This window comes from Triturus cristatus, chromosome 6, assembly GCF_964204655.1.
Source record: "Triturus cristatus chromosome 6, aTriCri1.1, whole genome shotgun sequence".
In the NCBI taxonomy this organism is placed as follows: Eukaryota; Metazoa; Chordata; class Amphibia; order Caudata; family Salamandridae; genus Triturus; species Triturus cristatus.
This window is the reverse complement of record NC_140589.1, coordinates 1,685,829,215-1,685,849,026: the sequence shown is the minus strand read 5'-3', so window position 1 is coordinate 1,685,849,026 and position 19,812 is coordinate 1,685,829,215. Positions and strand designations below refer to the sequence as shown.

The 19,812-nt window shown below is 49.1% G+C and overlaps 1 protein-coding gene across 2 annotated transcripts in view; it reads right to left on the bottom strand.

Annotated features, from left to right (window-relative positions):
- FLVCR1 (FLVCR choline and heme transporter 1) overlaps positions 1–19,812 on the bottom strand; it is a 136,053-nt gene that overhangs the window by 93,364 nt on the left and 22,877 nt on the right. The window lies entirely within an intron of this gene.

Sequence of the window (19,812 nt, the reverse complement as noted above, 5' to 3'; positions counted from 1 at the left end):
GCAAAGGACATACCTTGTTGAGGCAGTAGTATTGTCTGTCTCGCTTCCAGGCCAGTTGGGGGTTACCGTTTGGGGTACGGTTCGACTTTCTGGTTGCGTTTGGATGCTGGGACAGGTGCCCGTGCACCTGTCCAAGAGGACATGCAGCACGGCGATAAGTGGTTCAGTTGCTCCAGTTATTTGTGTTAACGGGCAGGTGAAGCAGCAGAACTTAGAGGGGCCTGGGTCTGACCTCTGGATCAAGGGCGGAGCCTGGCCAGCTCACTTAGTAGCCCGTCCTGGAGTTCGGCGAAACAGGTACTATTGATGTGAGTAACGGTAACGGGCAACTTCTCCCGCCCTCCAGCACTGGCTGGCAGCTATGCAGGGTGGAAGTGGCCTTCCACAGGGGCGACTTGGTCCATATGATTGGGGGAAACTCCTGGGAAACATAGTTGGGCTACAAGTAGCAGGAGAACTATTGTCTTTCCCAGTATTCAACATAGAAGGGTATTTATGCTTTGGTCCCCCCCCGGGTCACGCTGCCTTGTCTGCTCCCTAGTACGCTAGCAGAAAGTTGGGAGGGCAAGGCTTCACATAGGGTGGTGAATGTCAGAAGGTGATGGCATACTCCGACTAGTGCTCCGACTCAGATAACGGAGGAAAGAGGAGGTACAAACCTTGTCATCTCTTAACTCACTCACATTGGCACCTCCTGGTAGGATTGGCTTGGAATAGGTTTTGTTCTTCAGCCAGGCAAAGGTATCATTGGACCATCGCCTATTCTTAGGCAGGTTAAATTCAGTCCTAAATCCATGGGGAGTTTAGAATGGTGGTGTCTGTTGGAATGCGATGGACATACTCCAACTGAGTGAAAGAGGAAGTAAGGCGGGCTTTTCAACTCTTACCTCCTCCCGCATTGGCACTGTCAGGCAGGAGTGTCTTGTCAAAGGGATTGTTCCTCAGCCATGCAAAGGCTACATTGGACCATCGTCCAGTTATAGGTTTAAGGTCATTTTAGTCAAAAATCCACGGGGGAGTTTAGAAAGGATGGGGGCTCCTGTCCTGATGGTGCATGCTGGCCGCCGGTCCGGTTGGGCGTAGACTTGTTTTGGCTGGACCTGGGAGGTAAAAAGGCCTACCTGGGGCCATGCGCAGTTGCGCAGAACAAAGAGGTCTTGGCTTCATCGTCTTATGCACGCCAAGTCCACAGGGTGCCTGGAGGGTGATGGGGTTCACCTCTCCACTTTAGGCATGGATTTAATTTTACTGGATCTTGGGGAAGCATTGGCAGCTGCGGGTTGCAAATAGTAGTGGTACCTTGGTGGGGGGCCCTGGTAGTGACGGTGGCCACTCCCAAGGCTGTGGAGGAGTTACAGGGCGATCCAGGGTCTGCACATACCAAGGGGTATAGCATGCAGCAGCACCGCGTGGTGCTAAGCCAGGATACCCAGGGATGGTTAGCGTGTCCCCTGGAAGAACGACGGCGCCCCGCTATCCGACAGGCAGTTGTGGGTCTGAGCAACCGGGGGCTGCCATGTATGCTCCGCCCACCCATCACGGGGGGGCGTGTGAAGCAAGTGGACTGGTGGTCCACAGATGGGAGGGGGGGACCCTCCCAATATTTGGTATACACCAGTTGGCGTTGCCATGGTGACTCTAGGCTTATCAGACGGGCAGGCGGCATAGGGGCTGGCCTGCCCTGGGATCGCCCGTAAGATAACCCACCATGTTTGCATATTGCTTATGCTAATAAACCTGCAGCAATATTTCTCCACTTACATTCAGTGTCGTGTGTTTTATTTATGTACTTATGTGTTTTGTGATAACTGTTGCCGATATTGGCACTATATGTTTTTACCATGGTGTAATGCCACGTGCCTTACATTGCGATCATCTGCATCAATTCTTCATAGGCTAAGGCCATACTGTACTCTGGAATTCTAAAATGTGTCATCCCCGACTCTTCACGCGAGATTTTGTCCAAGGATACAGGGCAAGAAGAAATGCTCAGCCTCTGCTGCTTCTGAGCAAGACAGGACCCTCCCAAGGTCGCAGTGCGAACCTTCTGTGACTACTACACCTCCACCTACGGGAATGCTTAGTCTTTCTTTTTTTTTTTTTTTTTTTTTTGAAACCGTTTATTACAAATCTCAAGAATATACAAATATGGGCCCACAACCTTCCGGCCGGCCGCTAGGAATGGCAGAATCATATGGCATACGTTCATAGAACACTTGGCGTTACAAAGGAGCATAAGCAGGAGTTATCAACATCATGGGCCACAGCCATAGTACCCCACAGTACGGTTTCATTTTATACAAACAACAAGAAAACAACACCCACAAGGCTACCCACAGTCGAAAGTAGCAGCACGTGCTCCCCAAATGGGGAACCCCAACTATCCAGAGGAGTCCAAAGAGGGGAAGGGGAACAGAGCGAGGACTGGGGGAACCCTGTGCCCGGGGCTGGGGGAAGGAGTCAGCTAAGGGGACGGGGCTGGTGAGGCAGCAGGCAGCAACGGTGGCGCACAAATACTCCCACGGTAGGCGTTCCAGGGGCCCCACACTTTCACCCATGTCCCAGGCTTACCCCTCGCCACATACACCACCTTTTCTCGAAACATGCACCAGTCCATGTGTTCTTTCCAGGCCGACACCGCCGGGGGGTTCTGGGATCCCCACAGTTGCGCAATATCACGCTTAGCAATCATATATCCCAGAGTCACCCACCACGTTTGCGGAGCCGAGTAGTCAGTTGGTTCCCACACATTCAACAGGTATCTCCTCGCTTCAGGCAGCAGCGCAACACGCGTAACCACTCGCAGGACCTCGTGCACACCACGCCAGAATCGCTCCACCTTCGGGCATTCCCATAAAATATGCAGGAAGGTCGCCAAGGCACCACAACCACGCTTACACAATCCATCCTCAGTATAGCCCATACGCTGAAGCCTTGGCCCCGTCATGTAGACCCGGTGGAGTATTTTAAGCTGGACGAAGCGAAGGCGAGCCGGTATAGCCACCTCCTTCGGAGAGGCCACCGCGGAGATCCAGTCCTCATCGTCCAACTCCAGACCGTCGGCAACCCAAGCCTCGCGAAGGCCAATCAGCAAGCCCGAGCGATCATTAATCAGTTTTTTATAAATAAGGGAGATCGTACTGTCTGGGACGTGGCCGTCCAGCACTCTATCCTCCAGGGGGGAAGACTCCGGGATGGAGGCGACGTCTGGGAAGACGGAGCCCAGTGCATGACGGACCTGCAGGTACCGAAAGTATTCACTGCCCTGCAACTGAAACTCCGTCTGCAGCATCTCGAATGTTTTAAGTCCTCCCCTCGACCAGAGATCCCCCGCTTTACTGATGCCGATCATGTCCCATTTCTCGAAGCCCTTCGAGGTCCAGAGAGAGCCCAACTTCTCAGACGCATACAGCGGTGACGCCCGGGTCAAACGGTCCTTCCACCCCATAGCTGCATTAGCCGCATGCCATACTCTGACCATGACACGCGTAGGTCCCGTCAAGCGAGCGTCGGGCGCGCCAGAATAGAGCGCTCGATTGTAGTCGCCACCGGGCAGTAGCATCTTGTCCATCTCAAATGCCGGGTTCAAGGCGGGCCCGTAGAGGCCATGGTTAATTGCAGCTAGCTGGGAGGCCCAGTAATACCGTTTAATATCCGGGAGGGCAATCCCCCCGTCATACCATGGGAGCGTCAACTTCGCCAGGGCAATGCGCGGCCTCCCGTCCCAGAACAGGCGGCGCTGTAGACTCTCCACCTCACGGAAGTAGCGCGCCGGGACTGGGTCCATAGTGTTCTGGAGAGCGTATAAGAAACGTGGCAACGATATCATCTTAAACAACGCCGCCCGGCCGAGCGGCGATAGCGGCAGGCGCCGCCAGCGCACGACGTCCTCCTTCAAGCGCTGGAGGGGGGGAAGCAAGTTCCGCTCGTAGCGGGCCTCTGGGTCCAGAGCAATGTAGACACCCAGGTATCGAAACCCCTGAGAGGCAATCTGAATCGGACAACCCCGCGGGAGGACAGGAGCCTCCCCAGAGAGCACATACACACATGATTTAGCCCAGTTGATGACAAGGCCTGAGTTCCGGCCGAATGAACGTAAAACATCAACCAGGACTATGAGTGACTTACGTGGGGAGGCTAGGTACAAAAGGATGTCGTCAGCGTATAGGGACACACGGTCCTCATACTCGGGGGTCCAACGGAGACCACGGATGGAGGGATGCCACCGCAGCCACTCCGCCAGGGGCTCCAAGGCCAGCGCAAACAGGAGCGGCGACAAGGGGCAGCCCTGTCGCGTGCCCCGGCCCAGCTCGAATGGGGCCGAAACTCTTCCATTCACCACCACCTGCGCCAATGGGCCCGAATACAACAATTTGACCCAACTGATGAAGCCCGGGCCGAATCCAAACTTCGCCAGCATCGCCCAAATGTATGGCCACTCAAGCGTGTCAAACGCCATAGTGGCGTCTAAGGACGCCAAAATGGCCGGCTCCCGCACGAATGGGACACGTGCGAGCACCCCGTGCAAGCGCCGCAGATTAAGGGCCGTGTTGCGATGGGGGATAAAGCCGGACTGGTCTTGGTGGACCAGATCGCCCACCACGCCGACCAGCCGATTGGCCAGCACCCTGGCGAGAATTTTGGGCTCCGCATTCAAGAGCGAGATAGGCCGATAGGATGTAACCCGGTCCCGAGGTCTCCCCTCCTTGTGGATCACCACGATAGTAGCCAGACGCTGGTCCGGCGGGAGGGAGCCCAGCGAGTGGGCCGCCAGGAACATCGCGCGGAGGTGGGGTGCCAGTACATCTGGTCGCAACTTATACAGCTCGATAGGGATGCCATTCGGGCCCATGGCCTTGCCAGAGGCAACCGAACGTATGGCGAGGGCAATTTCTTCGGATGTAGGAGCGGCATCCAGCGACACCCTGTCCTCCTCCGAGAGGGAGGGCAGCGCGATATCCCTAAGCAGGGAATGGGAGTCCTCCTCCGAGCAAGGAGAGACCGAAGAATACACCTCGCGGAAATAATCCGCGAAACAGGAGACAATTTCTTCTGGCTCGGTTACACTCACACCATCCGTCCTTTCAATCAGCGGGACCACACGATTCACTCTCTCCTTTTTATCCAACCACGCTATCAGTTTGCCCGCCTTATAACCCACATCATACAGTCGCCCCTGTTGCTCCCTACTGAGGCCCCTGGCCGCCTCTGTAACGAGGGCCCTGTAGGCCGCCTGCTTAAGTTGTAGGACATGTAGTGCAGCATCCGTCACTCCGCCCTCCAAATCACCCTCCAATTCAGCAATTTCGGCCTCCACCCGGGTAACCTCCTCCCGCTCGCGCCTCCGGGCATGGGAAATAAGGGACAGGGCCTCTCCTCTGAGAACTGTCTTGAAGGCTTCCCACAGGGAGATAGCCGAAGGGACGGACCCCACATTCTCATCAAAATATCGCTGCAAGGATTTAATCACATCAGCGCGAATGGTGGGGTCGCGCAGGTACCAGGCATTGATTGGAACTACCCTGCCCTCACCCCTCGGAAAGACATCAAAATGGAACAGGAGCGGGGAGTGATCTGAGATACCCCGCGCCAAATGGCGCACCTCCCCCACCCTCCCAGCATAGGCCGCCGGGACAAGGAGATGATCAAGCCGTGAGAGGCTACCATGGGCCCCCGAGTGGAAAGTGTACTGCTGCTGCGTGGGATGTTTTAAGCGCCAGCAGTCCACCAATCCCAGTGTATCCAAGAGGCCGGATAGCCACGCCTGCGCCCGGGGGAGGTCCCTAGGGGGGTGACGATCCAGAGTCCCAGAAACCACCGCATTGAAGTCCCCCCCAACCACTAGGAGTCCCCCCGGAAGGCCCAGGAGGAGGCGCCCCAGGTCTGCAAAAGTGGTCGCCTGTAGCCCCGGTGGGACGTATACTGATACAAAGACCACTACTTTGCCTTCCATTCTCCCCACTAAAACAGCATAGCGTCCCCTATCATCATGGCGCACCTCATCAATTTCCAACGGGAGCGAGTTCTTTACCATAATGCCCACACCCCGTGAGCCCGACGTGAAGCCCGAGTGGGCCACCAAACGATAGCCACGCCGATTCATGGCACAAAAAGAGTTTCCAATAAGGTGTGTCTCCTGCAGGAAGACTACATCGGGGGAGATTCGTTTCAAATACTGCAGGACCACACCTCGTTTGATCCTATCCCCCAGTCCATTAACGTTCCAAGACAACAAAGTCAAATCCCTACCCCCCATCACACACAGGAGCCATCAGTCGTCCCCCGGAGAGCACCTTAGAAACAATACAAAAAAGGGTTTGCCTTGTGGTAAAAACGAACAACACCCAACCCCAACTCCCCCACCCCAACAGAACTCCCCTCTCCCTGCACCCCTGCATGAGCCCAAACAGCCCCCCCAAAGTGCAGTGTGCCTGTCGCCCCATGGATGGTGAAACTAACTAGACCCCCAGAGGAGGAGGGAGAACCCCCAAGAGACCCCACACGACCTCCACAGGAGGAAACTTACTCGAACAGACGAACAGTCAAAAGTGACATCAATTTTGTCCAGAGCGAGGCATAATATTAGTCCCTCAGTCCTGATCCGGTGGGCCCTCTCCCCCAACCGCTCCCCCCCCACCCCCCCCGATCCCGATCCCCAGGCAAGGTATCTAGCCAGTCTCCGGCTGCTTCGGGACGATCAAAAAAGTGCGTGCGGCCATCCAACTCCACCCGCAGCTTAGCCGGGAAAAGCATAGCATACTTGAGATTTAGGTCCCGTAGACGACGTTTGACTCCAAGAAAGCTTAGTCTCTGCTTTTGGACCGCTGGGGTGAAGTCAGGATAAAAATTTATATCCATATTGTCGAGTCTGACCGGCCCCTGTAGTCTGGAGGATTGCAGGATAGCGTCTCTGTCCCGAAAGTTGAAAATCCGGGCGATGAGAGGCCTCGGAGGGGCTCCGGCCTTAGGCCTTCCCCCGGGAACCCTGTGGGCCCGCTCCACCGCGAAGAACTTACTCAGCCCCCGGGGCTGGAGATGGGTGAGAATCAAGTCCTCCACGAATAGATCCGCCGCCGCCTCCTCACGTCCCTCAGGCACCCCGAGAATACGGACATTGTTCCTCCAGGCCCGACCCTCAGAATCCTCCAGGCGACGATCCATCAGCGCGCTCGCCTGGCCGAGCCGGCGCACCTCCTTTTGGAGGGCTGCCACATCCGTCGTAAGGCCCGATGTGGTGTGGGCCAAAGAATCGACCCGGTCATTAGTCTTGGATAGATCGGCTCTTACCAGGCCAACATCCACGAGGACCGAGTCAATTTTCTGCGCCAGTGCATCAAAACGCTGGTCCACCGAGGCCTTCATCTCAGCGATAGCGCCCATTACATCCCGCAGGGTCAGATCCGCGGGCAGAGCAGGAGCATCAGTCGGGCCCTCAGGGGACCTACGCGGCACCTCGGGAGATCCCTTCTGGAGGGTATAGCGGTCCATGCTGTTAGACTGGTGGACTGCGCCACGTCGGGCCGATTTCACCTTTGCCCGATCTCCATCTTGCTTTGTGGACATGATTCCAGTCCCACGGCCGTGCCAGGCACGTCGTAAAGGGCGGGCAAGCCGGTTCACGGGATCCGGGGGGGGGGTCACCACAGGGCCGCGGGGCAGGTCACAGCCGGCGGGCCGGCAGGGCACCCCAACGAGGCCACACCACCCCACAGTGCCCCGCGACCCAACCTCGCCGAGACAGCAAGGAGGGTGCAAAAGCGAAAGTGAAAGTGCGGGGTACGCGAGCCGCCGCGCCCAGCCCGCCGCTGTTGTTCACTTTGCCTCCGGATCACCCCACAGCTCCAATCCGGGGTCCGGCGTGGAGAAGGCCGCAAATCTCAGTCGGTGCTACCGCCGGAGTCCGAGGTCCAATTTGGAAGCGGAAAGCGGGTGCCACCTCAGCTCGGGCTCACCAACACAGTCCCCTCATCTAGGACAGGATATTGTCAGGATATATGTAGGAGGTCGCGGAGGTCCTCGGGAGCCTCGCACCTACGCGGCCATCTTGGTTGCGCGCTAGGCTCCTCCCCTTAGTCTTTCTTTTTAACGCTGAATGACTCCGGGAAGGGACAGAGTACAAAGAGAAAGAGAGGAAAGATCAGATCAGAGACAAGGACAAAGTGAAAAGAATAGATCTAGAGAGGCCGAGTCAGAGTGTGTTGGGCTGGTGAGGAGAACATGAGAGAAAAAGAAGTGAAGAACAAAAAAGGACTGCTTGAGAGAGGTAATAGAAGTAAATGTCTGAAGGTGTGAGGAAAAGGCAGAAAGGTGCAAATCTTAGAGCATTAACAGTGATAGTGCACACACTCTGGCAACATTTTGGGGGGGCTCGGCTCCTGCCTAGGCTCTTGGAGCCATGCCAACCCTCTGGCTCGGCTCTTCCCACGTGTTTTCTGGCTCACCCACACTAATTCCATGTTTGAAAAATTGACTAGTTTTCGGTTTTCAAAATCAAGTCACTGATCCCTATTGAACAGCAGAATGCAGTAATACTGCACGTGCAACTCCTGCCTTCCAAGACGCAAAACTCGGAACATTATGGTTTTCTCAAACCAATCCTATTCCACAGGAAGCAGGAGCCTGCACCCGAGTGATTACTACAGGTGCTCCTGTGGCTGCCAGACATACACCACCATATGTAAATATCATGAAGTGAACATTCAAGTACATAAACTCAGCACCGAAGTGTTGCTATCAATGCCAAATAGACGTAAGCGCACAAAAATATTTGTAATTTCCTAATATTATCCAGTATATAACAAAGTAAAAGACTACAACATGGGTAATTTTCTTGAATGTATCTGTAATTTCAGGTAATTCTGCAGACCACTCAGTGTCTCTACACAAACCCAGTACTGGATTGAGATACTCTTGTTATTTTCAGATCGAATCAAAACCAAGAGTACAGTGGTTCTGAAAAAAAACATACATGCCCATGTTTAAAGCACACAGACGTTTCAGGACAAATTCCATTCCATAGGATAAAGGTGGGTACCGTATGCAAGGGCCTTCACCGAAAGCGCTCTATGTGCTATGTACCTTACAACAATGCTGACAACTGCTACCAACACGTCTATCCAACAGTTATACCCCCATTTATATATACATAATCCATTGCATATCCATTTACACAATATCAGCTTACAAAAGTGAAGTTTGGATCCCTAGATGCCAAACCATTCAGGGCCATCACCCTATACGACACCACCCCTTTTTCTGATAGGGTTATAGGGTTGCCGTACAGCTGGTGATCGCTTTAATATTCACCATTTCACAATGGTACACGCGATAGTGCCATGCAGTTCTTTCATATTTCCCATGCCTTGGTTAAGGCTGAGACCCTCATCTAGATTTCTTCTGACAGATATTGGTAATTTCCTTTACCCTCTTCTGCAACCAGTAATTGTGATATTACCGTCAATTCACTTTTAAATGGGGAATAACAACATGCAGAAGCTGTTTTCAAATGTTTATGGTGCAAACGAAAGGTGGTGCAAACAGACACAAATATTCAAGCAGAGAAGAGGCAGTACATTAATGTGGTAATATAGTTGGGTTTTTTTAATAGTAAGGCGGATTTATTGCACATTTTCCATACATTTTGATTTTTTATGAACCAAGAAAACTATAGATGATGGGCTATGAAGGGCAATAATCATTTTGCTACTAGAGGCTGAGAACTCAAATGATCCTCAAGACGTCAACGCCCTACAGCTATAATAATGATATTGGAAAATTTAAATGTTAAAAGCTCCATTGAAGAAAATGGAGTGGCTCACGGCCAATAATGTCAGGTACAGATCTTTTGCTCAACATTTCAATGTTTGTTTTTATTTTTTTTGTATTTTAAACCATTTTACCCTAATGAGTGGAACGTTCTAACCTCAATGTTTCCCTTCTGCCTCGAGCTATACCGGTTGTTAAAGGCTCTCACCCATGCTGCAGGCCCTCACCTTAGCCTATTACTCAAGGTCTGGGGGTTTAGCAACCATTATAGCCCTCAGCCATAAACTTTAATAACTTCTGTTTTATGTGCGCGCTAACTGCACCTCTGTTGTTTCCATCTAATGCAAGCAGCAGATGCGAGCATTGCCCAATTAATGGTGCTTAATTTGCCAATTCGCGAAAGGCTAAGTTTGCCTCACCAGGATTCGAACTCAAAACAGTTTTTTTGACAGTGGTGAGCATTTACCTCACTGAGCCATCCTTCCAGGACTGCCCTCAGCCAGGCCCCAAACAACGTCCAGTGCCAACAAAGATAAATTCCGGCGTACAATACACAATATAGGCAGGGAGTATTACCGGGGGGCGGGGGCTACTTTCTGCAAGCACAAAATGTATAAACCAAAGGACTTTTTGGAGTTTGGAGACCTTAAGACTCAAAGACTACAGGCTGACCACCTTTCTGACTTTTGTCAGGTAAGAAACCCTCCACTGTAAGTGGTGTGTCACGCACTGCTCACCACTAAAGGGTTAAAAAAAGCAAAAATAAGGGGTTCTCTGTCGCATGTAGGGATCTGATAAGTTTTTTCTCAGCTTCCAGCGGATGTCAATTTCCTAACTCCGCCATCACTTAAAACCTGCAAATACTATTTGTTTTATTCAAATAAACCAATGTCTAGCCAATATACTTATGTCACAAGCACTGATGCAAAACATGCATTTATCATTCCCTAGCATGCAAATCTCCTCCTGCAAGTAGCGCTACGCAGAGCCTGCACCTGGAAAGAAACACAGCATTGAAAGAGGTTTAAAACCAGAGGCTAGAGAATCGATTCTCACTGCCAACTAATGCCTCCTGTAGCGCTGCAGACTGTCCTTAAAATGGAAAGATCCGAACAGAAGAGCCTTAATCTGTGCAAAGAGATAAAGTCTCATCCATAGGTACCTTAAAACAGCGTCCAACGTATTAATAGGTTTTCATCTGAAAAAAGGCCAGGTTGAAGAAAGTGGAGGATTTTCGAAGGTAGAAAATTAAATGCAATGCATAATTTAAGATTGCAAAGTGCAAATTTCTTTACAAATCACAATTTCAGTATTGGGAGTCTTGCGAATTGCGAAGAAAATGAGATAGCAAATTGGAGTTCGATCAAATCTTGCAAAGTGCAAGAAAATGTATCAATGTTCTGCGACCACTTTGGCAGCCGCAGAGCATTCAAAGTTTAAGAAACAGGCTGGTACCGACTGGCCTTGCGGGAAGTGTCCCTGCGGTGCTGTTTGCACTGTGCGAATAAACTGTGTGCATCATTGGCAGAAAGCAAAGGTCTGTCACATAGCGGAGTGGTATCACGTGCATATTTGAAGTTGCTTTAAATTTCCGGGTTTTGCAAACCATACATGGTGCTTGGGGCCAGATGTCTCATTACCCAGTTGGCATTGAACACTTTGTGTGCACACGGTCTCATGCGACTTGGCCAATTCTTTGTGTTTTGCCGGATTTATCCATGTGGCCCCCTGCATAGAGCTGGTGGCAATGACTTGCAGAAATGTCGTCTCATCACTATGAAGGAGGCAGGATTCCTCCTGCGAATCATGGGCCCTCAGACCTACTTCTCTACTTTTTCAACTGCAAAGTGACGGTAATGCAGCCCCTGTTCATTGGAGGAAGAGGGGTTAAAAAAAAAAAAAAAATATATATATATATATATATATATATATATATATATATATATATATATATATATATATATATATATATATATATATTCACTGAAAAAACCATAAGTTTCACACATGTTATAGTTAGCTGGACATTTCACTCGTACAAAACCATTGAAATTCCCCCGTTATAGTTACTTCAGCTAACTATAACTCGCGCGACCGCAATCCACTGCTGATGACGTCACAAATTACATCATTCATGACTTGGTCAGTGACATCACTGATGACATCTCAAATGACATCACTGATGACATCACTGATGACATAATGCAGTGAATATGTGTCTTTCTGAAAAATAAATATTTTTTATATATGTATATCTAAAGGTTAATGGAAGAATAAATGGGTAAATAAGTGTCTAAATGGATGTTTTTTTTGTAAAATTAATTGTATAACTGACTTATTAACAGTATCTTAGTGAATACAGTGATGTAATATGTGACGTCATCAGCAGTGGATTGCGGTCGCGCGAGTTATAGTTAGCTGAACTAACTATAACGGGGGAATTTCAATGGTTTTGTACGAGTGAAATGTCCAGCTAACTATAACATGTGTGAAACCTATGGTTTTTTCAGTGAATTTGCAAGGTTTTTTAAATGCTAATTCCTAACTATAACGTGTGTGAAACCTATGGTTGTTTAAGTGAATTTGCAAGGTTTTTTAAATGCTAATTTCTAACTATAACGTGTGTGAAACCTATGGTTTTTTTAGTGAATTTGTAAGGTTTTTAAATTTGCTAATTTATGTATGTATTATTATATTTTTTATATATTTATTTTACAATAAACTACCTATGTATATAGTTATAGATTGACTGTATCCTGTAATATGGAATGGCTCAGCTCTTTTTTTTTTAATTTGGATAAAGTTGAACAGCATAGTTAATATCTTCTATAAACTTATAAACAGTTTAAAATGTTTGGTTTTTTTTAAGGGTTTTTCACGGTGCGCGCACCCCGCGATTTTTTGAAAAAAAATAAAATGTTTTTTTCACCCTTCGGGGTCCTTCAGGGACCCCCTGACAAAGGCTAGTCGGTCAGGAACTCTCTACCCTGCCCCCTTTTCACGTTCTCCACCTTTATTTTTCACTGGCACACACAAAATGGCGTCCGACACTTCCTGATTTCGACCGATTGGAATGTTGACTGACATCTAACCACCAATCAGAATTACGCTCGCGGATATTTGGTGCGCGCACCGTTATGTTATGTTATGCTATTCGGAATTTGTTAAGCGCACGGTCACCCAGGGGTTTCATGGCGCTAAGTGAGACAGATGGTAAACTGAAGAGATAGATGGTAACAATACTCTAACCGTGCGCTTGTTTGAATAACCAGGTCTTCAGAGCTCCCCTAAACTCTGCCAGCTTAGTACAATTCCGAATAGACAAGGGGAAGGAATTCCAGGTTTTTGGGGCAAGGTAGGCGAAACGGGATCCACCAAGTCGTTTCTTTTTTAACGTAGGCAGCGTGAGGAAGGACAGGTGGGCAGAGCGAAGGTCACGGGTCGGTTCGTATTTATTTATGAGTTGATTGACGAACCTGGGACTTTTTCCATGGAGTGCTTTGAAGATTATGCAGCCTACCTTAAAGGTGATCCGTTGGGCTATAGGGAGCCAATGAAGGGAGGCTAACAGAGGTTTGGCCGACTTCCTGCGGTTGCTCTTAAATATTAATCTGGCCGCTTGATTTTGAACAATCTGCATGCGTTTAGCAAGGGCGAGGGGTAGGCCCAAGTAGATGGAGTTGGAAAAGTCTAGTCGCGAAAGGACCAAGGCGAGTACCACCTGAATGAGAGCAGAGTGAGTCAGCAGATGGGCAATTTTCTTGATCTTTCTTAACTGAAAGAAACAGGAAGAGATCACTGTTCCGACCTGGGTTTTTAGTGAGAGGTCGGAGCAGAGGGTGACCCCGAGGCTCTTCACTGACTGAGAGGGAGATGGAGGGGTGCCCATCGAGGCCGGCCAGAAGTGGGGGCCCCAGCTTAATGCGCTGTTACCGGGGAGTACAAGCTCAGTTTTTCCTGGATTGAGCTTGAGATGGTTCTGATCCATCCAGCTCTGGATGTGCAGCATGGTAGTTTGGAATTCCTCAGTGGAGTCCGTGGAGTTGAGGGGGAATACCAGCTGCAAGTCATCCGCATAGTTGTAGATGGTGACTTTCCTGTTTTTCAGGGAGTGCAGTAGCGGTTTAAGATATAAGTTAAAAAGGAGGGGAGATAATGAGGAGCCCTGTGGGACACCGCAAGTGGTGGAAAGTTTGGGTGCCATAAAGTTCTCCAGCTTTACTGCCTGGGATCTGTCCGTCAGAAAGGACTTAATCCAGTCAAGAGCCGCGCCGCTAAGGCCGGCTTGTTCGACACGGTGTAATAAGATGGTGTGATCCACCGTGTCGAACGCGGCCGACAAGTCGAGGAGTACGAGGGCTTGGTGGATTCCATTATCGGCGTTGGTCCTTAGGGTATTCTGGACAGCGAGGATCACCGCCTCGGTGGAGTGTGCCTGGCGGAACCTGGCTTGGTTAGACTCCAGGTAGTCGGATGTCTCTATGAAGTTGGATATGCAGCTGGTTACATGGGCTTCAAGCAGCTTGGCGCCGTAAGGGAGAAGGGATATGGGGCGGTAATTGGAAAGATTGGAGAGATCGGCACCCGGTTTCTTAATTAGAGGGACTAGGGTAGCATTTTTAAATAAGTTGGGGACTATTCCTCGTAATAGGGAGGTGTTCAGAAGGGGAAGTATGCCTTGAGGAAGTGCAGTGTAAACTTCCTTCAATATATGCGGAGGGCAGGGATCATTGGGGGAACCAGATTTTACACGGTTCATCAGTTCCAGCAATTTGGGTGGATTGATGGGAGGGATATCCTGAAGTATGTATGGGTTTCTGCTAATGTCCGAATAGGCTGCCATGATATGGTTAGTATGAATACTATTTTTTATGATGTCGATCTTCTCCTTGAAGAAATCGTTGAGCCGGTTGCACATCATTTGGGATGGTGGCTGAGAGGGAGAGGTTCTGGAATCGTTACACAAGTCGTTTACGACTCTGAAGATTTCCCTCGATTTGTTTTGAGCGTTAGAGATTTTTTCTGAGAAAAAAGCTGCTTTGGCATATAAGATAGCGCTCTTGTAGTTTTTGCGGCCTGTCGTATATGATGATCTATCTTTGTCATGGTAGCCGTGCCTCCACTTCCTCTCTAGTTGGCGGAGTTCTACTTTTTGTTTTTTTAAGTCACCTGAGAACCACCTGTGGGCGTCCATGCGACGGGCGCGGGAAAACCTGGTTAAGGGAGCATGTTCGTTGCATGCAGAGAGAAGCCACTCAGTGTGTGCTTTATCCATCGAGTTGATATCAGGGGCCGGGGTAGGGATGGAGTTAGTCAGGGTGGATAGGAAATCTTGGAAGTTTAGAGATCTCCATTTCCTGGCTAACCCTCCCGAGGGCACATGATTTTTGGGGTTGCCCTGAGAGGTGATGGAAAATTTCAATAGGTGGTGGTCAGACCATATGCATGGTGAGGCCATGGGGCTGGAGGTAGGGATATTATGAGACCAAATGTGGTCTAAGATATGTCCTTTTTCATGGGTGGGGATCAAGACGTGTTGACGGAAGTTTAGATTAGAGAGGAGCTCGAAAAGTTCTGTAGCATGAGGTCCGACTTCCAAATTATTGTACCAATAGTTGAGATCCCCTATTACCATGACCTTGTCATAATCAACGACTAAGCCGGCCAATTGCTCAGATAGGGAGACAGGGAAGGAAGGCATGGATGTAGGTGGCCGGTAGATCAGTACTAACACCATGGTTCCTATGTCAGTATCAGATTTGATGACTAAGTTTTCAGTATCTGATAAGTCTAGAGGAGGTAGAGTGGTGAACGTATGGTCTTTATGGATGATGGCGGCGACGCCTCCTCCAGATTTTCCTGATTTTCTGTTTACTGACAGGATGTAGTAATCTGCTGGTAGGGCAGTGAGAATGTCTGGCAAGGAATCTGCAGTGAGCCATGTTTCGGAGACGAATAGTATGTCTGGTCTGTCCGACTTAAGTAGTAGAAAAATATCTAGTTGATGTTTAACCAGGGATCTGGTATTAAGATAAAGACAGCGGAGGGTCAGAACATTGGGGCTAGGGGGGGGCTTAGTGGGTTTAGGGCTTTGAGGTGAGGTAGAAGATGGCTCTTGCGTGTAATGGTGAGGATAAATATTGTTGGCCTTTAGACGAGCATGTGTGATCGGATCAAGGGAAGGGAGACCAGAGTTCTGAAGAGAATGCAATTCAGGGGAGGTGTACCTGATGAATTCTCCATTCTGCCTGGTCCCTGGTCCCTGGGCCCATCCAGGCGCGGACGGGCGCAGACGGGCTTGCCTTAGGCGCGCCTTCGGCGCGCAAACGGCGCGCCCGCTGCGCTCGTCCACTGCGCGTCCTTGGGAGGCACATGATTATGAGGAGACTGGAGGAAGAGAGGGGGGCGTGGCCTCGCTAGAGTGGGCATGGCTTGTGCGTGATGGGGAGATGGCGGCAAAGTTACCCTGAGCTACGTGACAGCGCTAAAGTCCGCTGCGCGTCTGCTCCAGGGGGCGCCTAGTCCCAGGTAAAGGTGCTCAGGGGGAAGGAAGGAGTTTTAAAACGAGCAAATAAAACACAATTAAACAATAATAGCAGCACAAATCTCCCGGCTTTCCGCCTCAGGAGTAGGAAGGGTCTCTGGCGCGCTCGTAGTCAGCGCGGTGTTTTATGCGTCAGAGAGGGGGCATGGCCTCGCTAGAGTGGGCGTGGCTTGTGCGTGATGGGGAGATGGCAGCAAAGTTACCCTGAGCTACGTGACAGCGCTAAAGTCCGCTGCGCGTCTGCTCCAGGGGGCGCCTAGTCCCAGGTAAAGGTGCTCAGGGGGAAGGAAGGAGTTTTAAAACGAGCAAATAAAACACAATTAAACAATAATAGCAGCACAAATCTCCCGGCTTTCCGCCTCAGGAGTAGGAAGGGTCTCTCCGTGCGCGCATATAGATATTTATGTACTTTTAACTGCAATTTTCTCAGGAACTACTGAACAGATTGACACCATATATGCAAAAGACACATGCCTGACCTGAGGACTTCCTCTTTGCCAAATTTCAAGTAATTCTGTTCAGCCGATCGGGCTGTACCTTCGACTAAAGGTCCTATGGGAAAATGCATGGGGAAAACGCGTTTTGGGACCCCCCTTTTTTCTCAGCCCCCGCTTGACGAATCACCCGAGACTTTCAGGGTAGGAGCTGAGCGGAGCGCCCCATTAGTTTTGAAAATTTCACGAAGATAAGTCAACCGGCGCCCAAGTTATTCAAAATAGAATTTTCAGATTTCCTATGGGAACTCGGTCCTAACTATAACTATCTACTGGCGACCGCCAGTAGATTTTATATATATATATATATATATATATATATATATATCCAATTACTCCCCAAATGTGCATCCCCGCACATAAACAGGAACGGACAACTTGTATTGCCGGTGCTAAATATTGTAATTTATTAAATAAAGATAAGTGCACAGATCATTACGCGTTTCAGGCCTCCTGGCCCTTGCTCACATATATATCACATACATACACACACAGTAGGAACAGTAAGTATACCTACAGTAAGAAGAGGAGGTTAACGAAAGACGCTGAGACGTCCTTGGGAAGTCAGAAACAGACAGAACAAAGAACTTAACTCTCCATTGGGTAGACATCTGTGTTGGTGTAGGACAGGTGTAGTTCCATTATAAATGGGGCTCCCGGTTTTCCGTTTAAATGGATATTTACAAATAAATACAGACGGAAAACTAATTTTTCTTTGTCTGTATTTATATTTAGAAGAGGTAAAATACTAGCAAATTTAGCGTGCGCCCGTGCTCCAGCTGAGTTGACTTGCCACGACCCTAACCTGCAGGGCCTTACAGTTTGTGATTTGCTGGAGATATCTTCAAATTAGGGTCTTTTTTGACCTGCTTCCGTGCCCCTGAGCCAATCGTGGTTCGATCCAGGCGTCACTGTGTAGGCGTGTCACCATTTATCTGGCCCCAACCTCATACCTTTTGCCCTTTATTTTGGGGGTCACCCCCTACTTCCTCCTTCTTTTACCTTCACAGTACCCACCCTGAGTGCAGAAGGAGCCTCCCGGTCTCCATTTTTGTTGCTGCCCCAGCCCTTCTCTCGCCATCTCCGGTGCTCCTCCACTCGAGTGAGCTCTGCGCCAGCCCGTCGCCATTTAAAGGCAAAGGTAAGTGTATTTTTCAGACGTATGTACTATCGGGGGACAGATGAATGGGGGTCCTTACATAATTGGTGCAGAAAGGTAAAGCGCTCCAATACCTCCGTGCCGAGTTCGCGCTATATTATTTAAATATGCAACAACGTGTGGCGGCAAGAACAATCCAGCCACAAACTCTGCAAACACTCCTACCACTGCATCTTAAAAGCCAATTGAAGCTTGATGGCAACTTCACAGTCAGGGCCGGAGTCTTTGCCGAGTTTGTGGCCAGGTTGCTCTTTAAGTGCAGTACACAGTGAACTGTCACTTAATATTACCGTGAAAACCAAAAATTAATGTGTCCTTACGTAATTGGTGGGAAAATGTAAAGCGCTCCAATACCTCCGTGCCGAGTTAACGCTATATTATTTAAATCAGCGACAACGTGTGGCTGCAAGAACAATCCAGCCACAAACTCTGCAAACACTCCTACCACTGCATCTTCAAAGCCAATTGAAGCTTGATGGCAACTTCACAGTCAGTGCCGGAGTGTTGGCCGAGTTTGTGGCCAGGTTGCTCTTTAAGTGCAGTACACAGTGAACTGTCACTTAATATTACCGTGAAAACCAAAAATTAATGTGTCCTTACGTAATTGGTGGGAAAATGTAAAGCGCTCCAATACCTCCGTGCCGAGTTAACGCTATATTATTTAAATCAGCAACAACGTGTGGCTGCAAGAACAATCCGGCCACAAACTCTGCAAACACTTCAGCCACTGCATCTTCAAAGCCAAGTGAAGCTTGATGGCAGCTTCACAGTCAGGGCCGAAGTGTTGGCTGAGTTTGTGGCCAGGTTGTTCTTTCAGTGCAAGTACATTGTGTACACGTCACTTAATCTCCCCGTGCCTACCAATAATGAATCTGTCCTTGTGTTACGTTTGTAGTGCACATGCTTGTTTATTTACTTCTGCAGGGCTAATCTCCGATTTCAAGCACCCTGATCGAATTCTTTGTTTCTTGAGTAGAGAGCTGGTGAATTTTCTGAAAAGGAGTTATAAAATATTTTAATTGATAAAGATATGTTGAGAATCTTGGTTTGTATCGGTTTCAATGTGGATGCGCTCTTTAATGCTTTCAGTGGTGTGTTCATCGCACCAGAGGTCAGTCTAGATTAATTTCGGTCACACTTTAAAAGTTTTTATTATTTTGGATGAAGGTGGTAAGTTATACTTTACTAAAACAAGAAACAAGCAGCTGGGTTGTAGAGGACTGCACCACCAAGACAAGTCATAGAAAGTAGTTTAATTATTGCCCGCCTCAGATGGCCAGCTGCCATATGACCATAAATCCCAATATCATTCACAGGGGTATGAGAGGCAATATATTTGAAAGATCTACAGTGTATACATCAAGTATAAATGAAATGAGTCCACATTGTTGCTTGTATTCCTTAGTTGTTTTTATTCGTGATGTGCTCAAAGTTCAATACAGCCAACGCGTTTCGAACAGACATGGGCTTCTTCAGGGCTGTAATATACATACAATGAATACAAACTATTTTAGTTACAACTCAAATGCGTGGTTTTCTATTAGTGAAGTGCAGCTAAAAGGTGACTTCTTAATCCGGTGAGTAGTTTGTGGAAAAAATAGAACTGAAAGGTGTCTAAGAAGGAAGGAGACTTGTATAGAGGTGAAGGGGTGATGTCTTAATGAGTGAATAGTTAGTAAGAATGAAACGAAAGGAAGAAGGAGACCCATTTGTCCAAAAGAAAGGGGAGTGAAAAGGAAAGTGAACCTGTGTTCGCTAAAGGTAGATGAAGACTAATGAGTTCAGAGGGCCATCTGCCCTTGAATAGTGCCACCTAAAAGGAATGGTGATCATAAATATCCCAAGAATGA